Consider the following 6000-nt stretch of genomic DNA (forward strand, 5'->3'; position numbering starts at 1 on the left):
TTTGCAAATATATCTTACTGTAAGGAATCTGCACAGTTTTCTATAGGAATAATCAAAAGTAATGCTGCAATTGTCTGCCCCACAGGCACTACCTGCTCCTGCCCGTCGCCGTCCCCCACTACCCCCTTTTTACCTGCCCTCACAGTGGCTGCTTTAGGCACTTCACTCTCCTCGGCTAAATTCAAGAAAAAAACAAGAAAAAAACAACAACACTTTTTCACAAACTGGTGGCTTTTGTGTCCATAGCAACCATTTTATTTTTTGGTTAAGAACTGGTCTATGTAATTTTTAAAAGAATTGGCAAAAGTGTTTTTTTTTTCCCTTGGTAGCTAATGTTTTTTGTTAAATATTGCCCACATTCCTTATACGCTCATATTGTATGTCATATAATTATGTTCATTTTGATCCAGTGACTCATGTATTAAATCTTCACAATATTCTGGCAAAAAATGTGCAAGCAACAGGGAAACGTCACTTTTGTGAGCTCGCCGCGCTAAAGCCATTCAAAATTGACAACTTCTAGTTCCAACATTTTTTCCCAAGAAGCACCCCCCACGATGCTCGAAGAGTTAGGAGATGAGGGAGGCTGTGTCTGAAAAACTATATAGTGCGGGACGAAGTAGTGCCCTGGGTTTTAATAGCAATACGGACACCATGCTCACTAGTTTTTTCTTTTTTAACGGCAAATATGACATCATCGATTTCATGAAGTTAAAATCAAATTGATTGAATCCACTGTGTTCTGAAGGTGAAAACATTGATGGTTTATTAAAAAATATTCAAATACATTTTTCTGGCAAAAATTGTTCAGACGCAATGCATTGTGGTCTAGATTTGCCAATCTAGTGAGCATCGATGCACACTGGTTTTTCGCAGAGACTATTGGGTAATGTCTAGGGCACTCGATTTTGGAATTGTAGATTCGGACAGCACTACAAAATGGCCAAGGCACTGTAGAGTGCACTATGTAGATAGTAGGGACAGGATTCGGACGCAACTGAGGTGATTTTTAAAATTCAAGATGGCCGTCTCTTCTCAAGGTCAAAGGTCAACTAAACTTTGGCTGTGGTTGCGGACTTATGTTGGTGGCATGTGTCAAACAAAAGTTTTCTTTTTCCATATCGTGGGAAAATGTGCAAATCGCCAAATGTTACAGTTTGCCACAACAGGGCCACCAAGCCGCTCACAATAATATTAAAAGTTCCTTTGGATGTCCCCTAAACTTGAGGATTTAAAATCTCTTTTTTTCTCTCTAATTAATTTAAGTTCCCATAAAAGATTTCAGCTGCATTCATTTAAGTGACGGTTTTGCCCACTGTGATGTCATTATTTTTTGGGGGGGTTGTCACTGTGCCCAAAATGCCTTTTCACCGGGTACTAGGTGTGCACAGTTTGGTAAGTTTTTGAGTATGTGCCGGAGGGTCAAAGTTTTCGCTCAAAGGAGAGGTTAAAAAGAAGAATTGCGAAAAGGTCCTTGCAGTCCTGGACTGCTGTGGGCCATAAACACATTTTTATATCATGTGTAAAATATTAGTATGTTGTTACATTGCACTTTAACTGTGTTAAATGTTAAATAAGTAAGTCTTTTTTATACAAGTGCAACGAAGTTTGACATTGAGCATAAACTGATTAGTCGTGACCTGCATGCTTTTGTGAAGAGAAACAAAAATTAAGAGAGACACAAGACAAGCGAGGAAGAAGAAAGGGATTGTAGGAGAGAGGAGAGAGGTAATTGAGTTTGATCATTCTTGTGGCTCTTTTGTTTGTTTTCCTGAGCTAGAAGTTGAAAGCGAATGGTGTTTGTCTCCAATCAGTGCTGTTCATTAAAAGGCTGGAAGACAACCAGGACCAATCAAATGCTTTGGTAAGGGTAATGGAGATTTTCTAAGACAAAGAAATAAGAGGTGTTTGTTTCAAATCTGTGATCAAAGACACAATGAAGCTTTGTTAAATTTTCTGGTGTATGGCATTTATCTGTTTAGTAAATACAAGATCTTAAACTCCAAACCTGTTAGGCTGCATTGTGAATGTAATGATACGACCACCACTGACCAAAATGGCCGCAATGTCATAAGTATGTTAGACATATTGGAGACTTGTTCTTTTATAAAATGTTCGCATTAGCCTTCATGTTTTCAGCTGCATGGTTTTAAAAAATTGGCAGCTTTTGTCTGCTAAGAGATTCTCATTTCAAGCCAAACTTTTTTTCCCATCCTATCAAACGAAAATGTCTCTTTGTTTACCAGAATTCCAAAGAAATGTAATAAAAAAAACTATTCTACAAATACTTTACAACACAATCATTTAGGGGTACTCCAATAGAAGATAACTGCAGTATCTGTTACCCTTTTTCACCTTTTTCATCCTCACAAAATTCATGAAATATGAGCCATATATATTTTCTGAGGAAATGCAATATTTTTGGGGCTCTTTCAGGTAGGTTTGTTGGACCACACCAACATTTGTTTCCTTTGATCGACTGCTTGTTTGAGCAGAGAGAAAAACTCATTTTAGCTGTTTTGGACCAAGCAAGTGAATGTTGATCCACCTGAAAACTAGAGTCTCACTTTACTTTCAAGGACATCTCTGAACAATGGTGTTAGAGGAGAAAGACCATAAAAACACTCAATTGGTTTGAATGGGAAACATAACATGGTGATGAAGCGGGAAGCCAAACACATGAGTCAAGAAAAGATGGAATTTTAGGCTATGTTCACACTGCAGAGCTTAATGCTCAATTCTGTTTTTTATGAAATAATACAAGTTTTTTTGCAAGGCCGTTCACATTTCGAATTAAATGGGAACTTTTGTGATCTCCTGTGTGAACGTGAAATGACCCAGAAGTGACCCGAAGGCGCAGAGGAGTACTCAATGGTGAACGACGTCACTTGTTTGCGGAAGTAGCTAACGTTAACAATGGATGTCAACGACAGTGTTGTCAACGGCGGAGCTCTTCTTTCTGTATTAAATTCATTTTCACGAAGGAGCCAGCACAATTACAATCTTCTCATTTTAAGAAGGCATTGGAGCCAGGATCGTCTATACCCACTGTAGTGGAATGGAGATGTTTATGTGCTGGGGCTGCGCGCGTGTGTGTTAGAGAGAGGAGAGAGCGCTGCACACGCTGAGGGGCAGTGGGGGCGCGCATACATGTTGTACGTTATGGAGGAAGGACAACGATGATAAAAGAAGGCTTCCCCCCAGAATAAATGCTATTGAATCTTTATCAGACCGGAGAATCTGAGGGGTCCGAACGGGGAAGTGAACCCTGTAGGAGGATCCGCTTTCTGTCCCCCACGCTTCTGACCACGGTCGGAAAGGGGGGGATAAAAAAATCATCGCGGGAAAGGTTCAACACCACGCTCGGCCATGTAGCTGGAAATGTTTTCAAAAACCGCCTGGTTGCGATTAGAGCCCTCGAGTTTGGCCTGAATAGAGCTGTCAGCCCAAGTATTAATCCAATCGGTGACCTCGCTTCCCTTCCGCTGACTGGTCTCAGCAGCATCATCCGCCGTGGTTGATGTTTCTGTTCTCCTTCCCGCCTACTTTAACGCAGAATTATGACGTTTGTAGCGTATCAATGACCTACGGGTCAGATACATGTGGCCTGGCCGTTCAGACAGAGGTCGCATTTGAAAAGATACGATACGTATCGGATTCCGGACCACATACCCAAGTGGCCTGGGTCGCATTTGAAAAGATCGGATCCGTGGCGTTCAGACTGTCATTAAAAGGGGGGAAAAAAATCAGAATTGGGTCGTTTCAGCCTGCAGTGTGAACGTAGCCTTAGTTGTCAGAACTCATTGCCTCTACAAGCCAGGTTTTCTTCTTTGTGTGTTTTTCTGTGTGGATAGTGTTTGTTTGGTGTAATTCTACCAACAAATAAGCAGCTGTTGTATTTGTTGATGTTTCCTTTGGTTTTTGCTTGTTACTGTTAGCAAACTTAGCCTAATCAAACAGTCCTGGGTTTGTTGGCTTTCAAATTTACATTTTTTTAAACCCAGCTGAGACACAACATCTGTTTATGTAACATCAGGTTATTCAACTCCTTTTTTTGCCCATAGCTCTGAAGAACTCAGTACACAAATGATCAGAGTTCTTGTGGGGGGGTTTCATTGTAGACCCAGTTGTTCACCTTTCAGCTTTCACTGATTCCCACAGGTGGTTTGGCAGAGAGTTTTACGCCGGATTCCCTTCCTGACAACCTTGTTTTTTTATCCTTGCTGGGGAACAGCACATATTTAGACAATAGCCCGAAGGGTCATGCCTAAAGCCCCACACTGGATGAAGCTTGTTGTGCCCCATGGGTATTTAACATTGGTTTCCCATATGACAACTGAGCCATTCAGCTACTTGCAGCAGTTATCAAAACTCAATAAAAAAAACAATTTTCCTCAAAACATAAAAATTTAGTTAGATCTTCTGCATTAAATTTTAAAACATTCAACTGGTTTTTAGGTAAAATATTGTTTCTTTGTTTTATAAAATAAACAACATTAAACATTTGGCTGAAGTCATCAAATACAGATGATATTTTCCTCTAAAAGATCACACATTGGAACAGACTTTAAAAATGAAGGTTCACTTGGCATTCACATGGCATCCATATTTCTTCTTATATCTGTCGGTCTTCCCCGCTTTCTAGTAACACCTTCATACGACCGGGAAAGCTGGATTTTAAAATGCAGAGGATGGCAGTTGTTTCGAACACTTTTTCTTGTGTTTGTAGTGATGTGTAATTAATGATTTATTATGGATCCATTGATTTTCATTATTCATTTACAACATACCTTGGTAAAAAGCATTACCTTGTCTATTCTAGCTTTCTTGGAAGGGTCTTTTTCTAGTATTGTCACAGGTAAAATGTCTGGTTTACAAAATTAAGAAATCAAAATCAGTGTACGAATACTAAAAAACTACAAAAATGTGGGGCATGCGAAAGAATGGTGTGGTTGTAGTGTCGTGATGATTGGTGGATTTTAGGGGGGGTTACCTGCCTCATCGGAGTCAGTTACAGAAATTTAAATTTTCATGAAGGAAGCCTCTGAATGAGGGAAATAGCTAAAACAAATAAAGATTTAAAAACAAAATATGTTTTGAAAGTGTGCTTAACTGCTTCCTTGGACAAGAACTGTGTGACCTGGGATGTTCAGTTGCATTAAAACTCTAACATTCCTCATTAGCAGGTCAAATGAAGCTACATGGATTAGCAGCAAATATCATTCAAATCAACCTTTCATAGATAGATAGATAGATAGATAGATAGATGACTTTATTAATCCCACAATGGGGAAATTTCATTTATCTGTGGCAGCAACACGACATTCAGAAATAATCTATATAATATAACATCAATAAAGGACATCACAAATTACATTTATATTAGATAATTAAAAATATTACTAAAATTATTATGAAAAATTATTATCAAAAATGAGATTCTTATTAAATAAAGAAATAAATATTAAATAAATACAGCTGCAAAAGTGTAAAAAACATGTGGTCTGCAAAACATGTAAACTGTAAAAAAAAAAAAAAAAAAAAAAAAAAATTCATGAAAAATTTCATTCAAAAATGAAAATTTCATGAAAGGTTGCTCTAAAGAAAAGTGACTCAGTCAGGTCAGAATGATTCTGGATGCAGTAAAAAAATGTCACCTTTTTAAGTTTGTGCCGATTCTGGCACTTTAACTGCAACTTTTCCAACATGGCTGACTACCGTACCCAAATTACTTTGGATGAGAACTCTAACAAGGACAGAGGAGGACATTACCACCATGGTCCAGCTAACCTCTGCTTTCAGGCTGCCACTTAAACATTCTCCCACTGAAGTTCTTTGTGGGGGACAAAAGCAAGTAACAGCAATTGAAAGTGTAAAAATGGAGGCCAGGTGTGGCTGTGTTGCTGTGAACATGGGTTCATTGCATCAAAATGCTCCCAGAGCATGTAGTCTTGAGCACATCACTGCTCCTTGTGTTATTCCAGATGTGGTTATCTTGAA

This window comes from Oryzias latipes, chromosome 12, assembly GCF_053564925.1.
Source record: "Oryzias latipes strain Hd-rR chromosome 12, Olatipes_Hd-rR_3.1".
NCBI classification, from domain to species: domain Eukaryota; kingdom Metazoa; phylum Chordata; class Actinopteri; order Beloniformes; family Adrianichthyidae; genus Oryzias; species Oryzias latipes.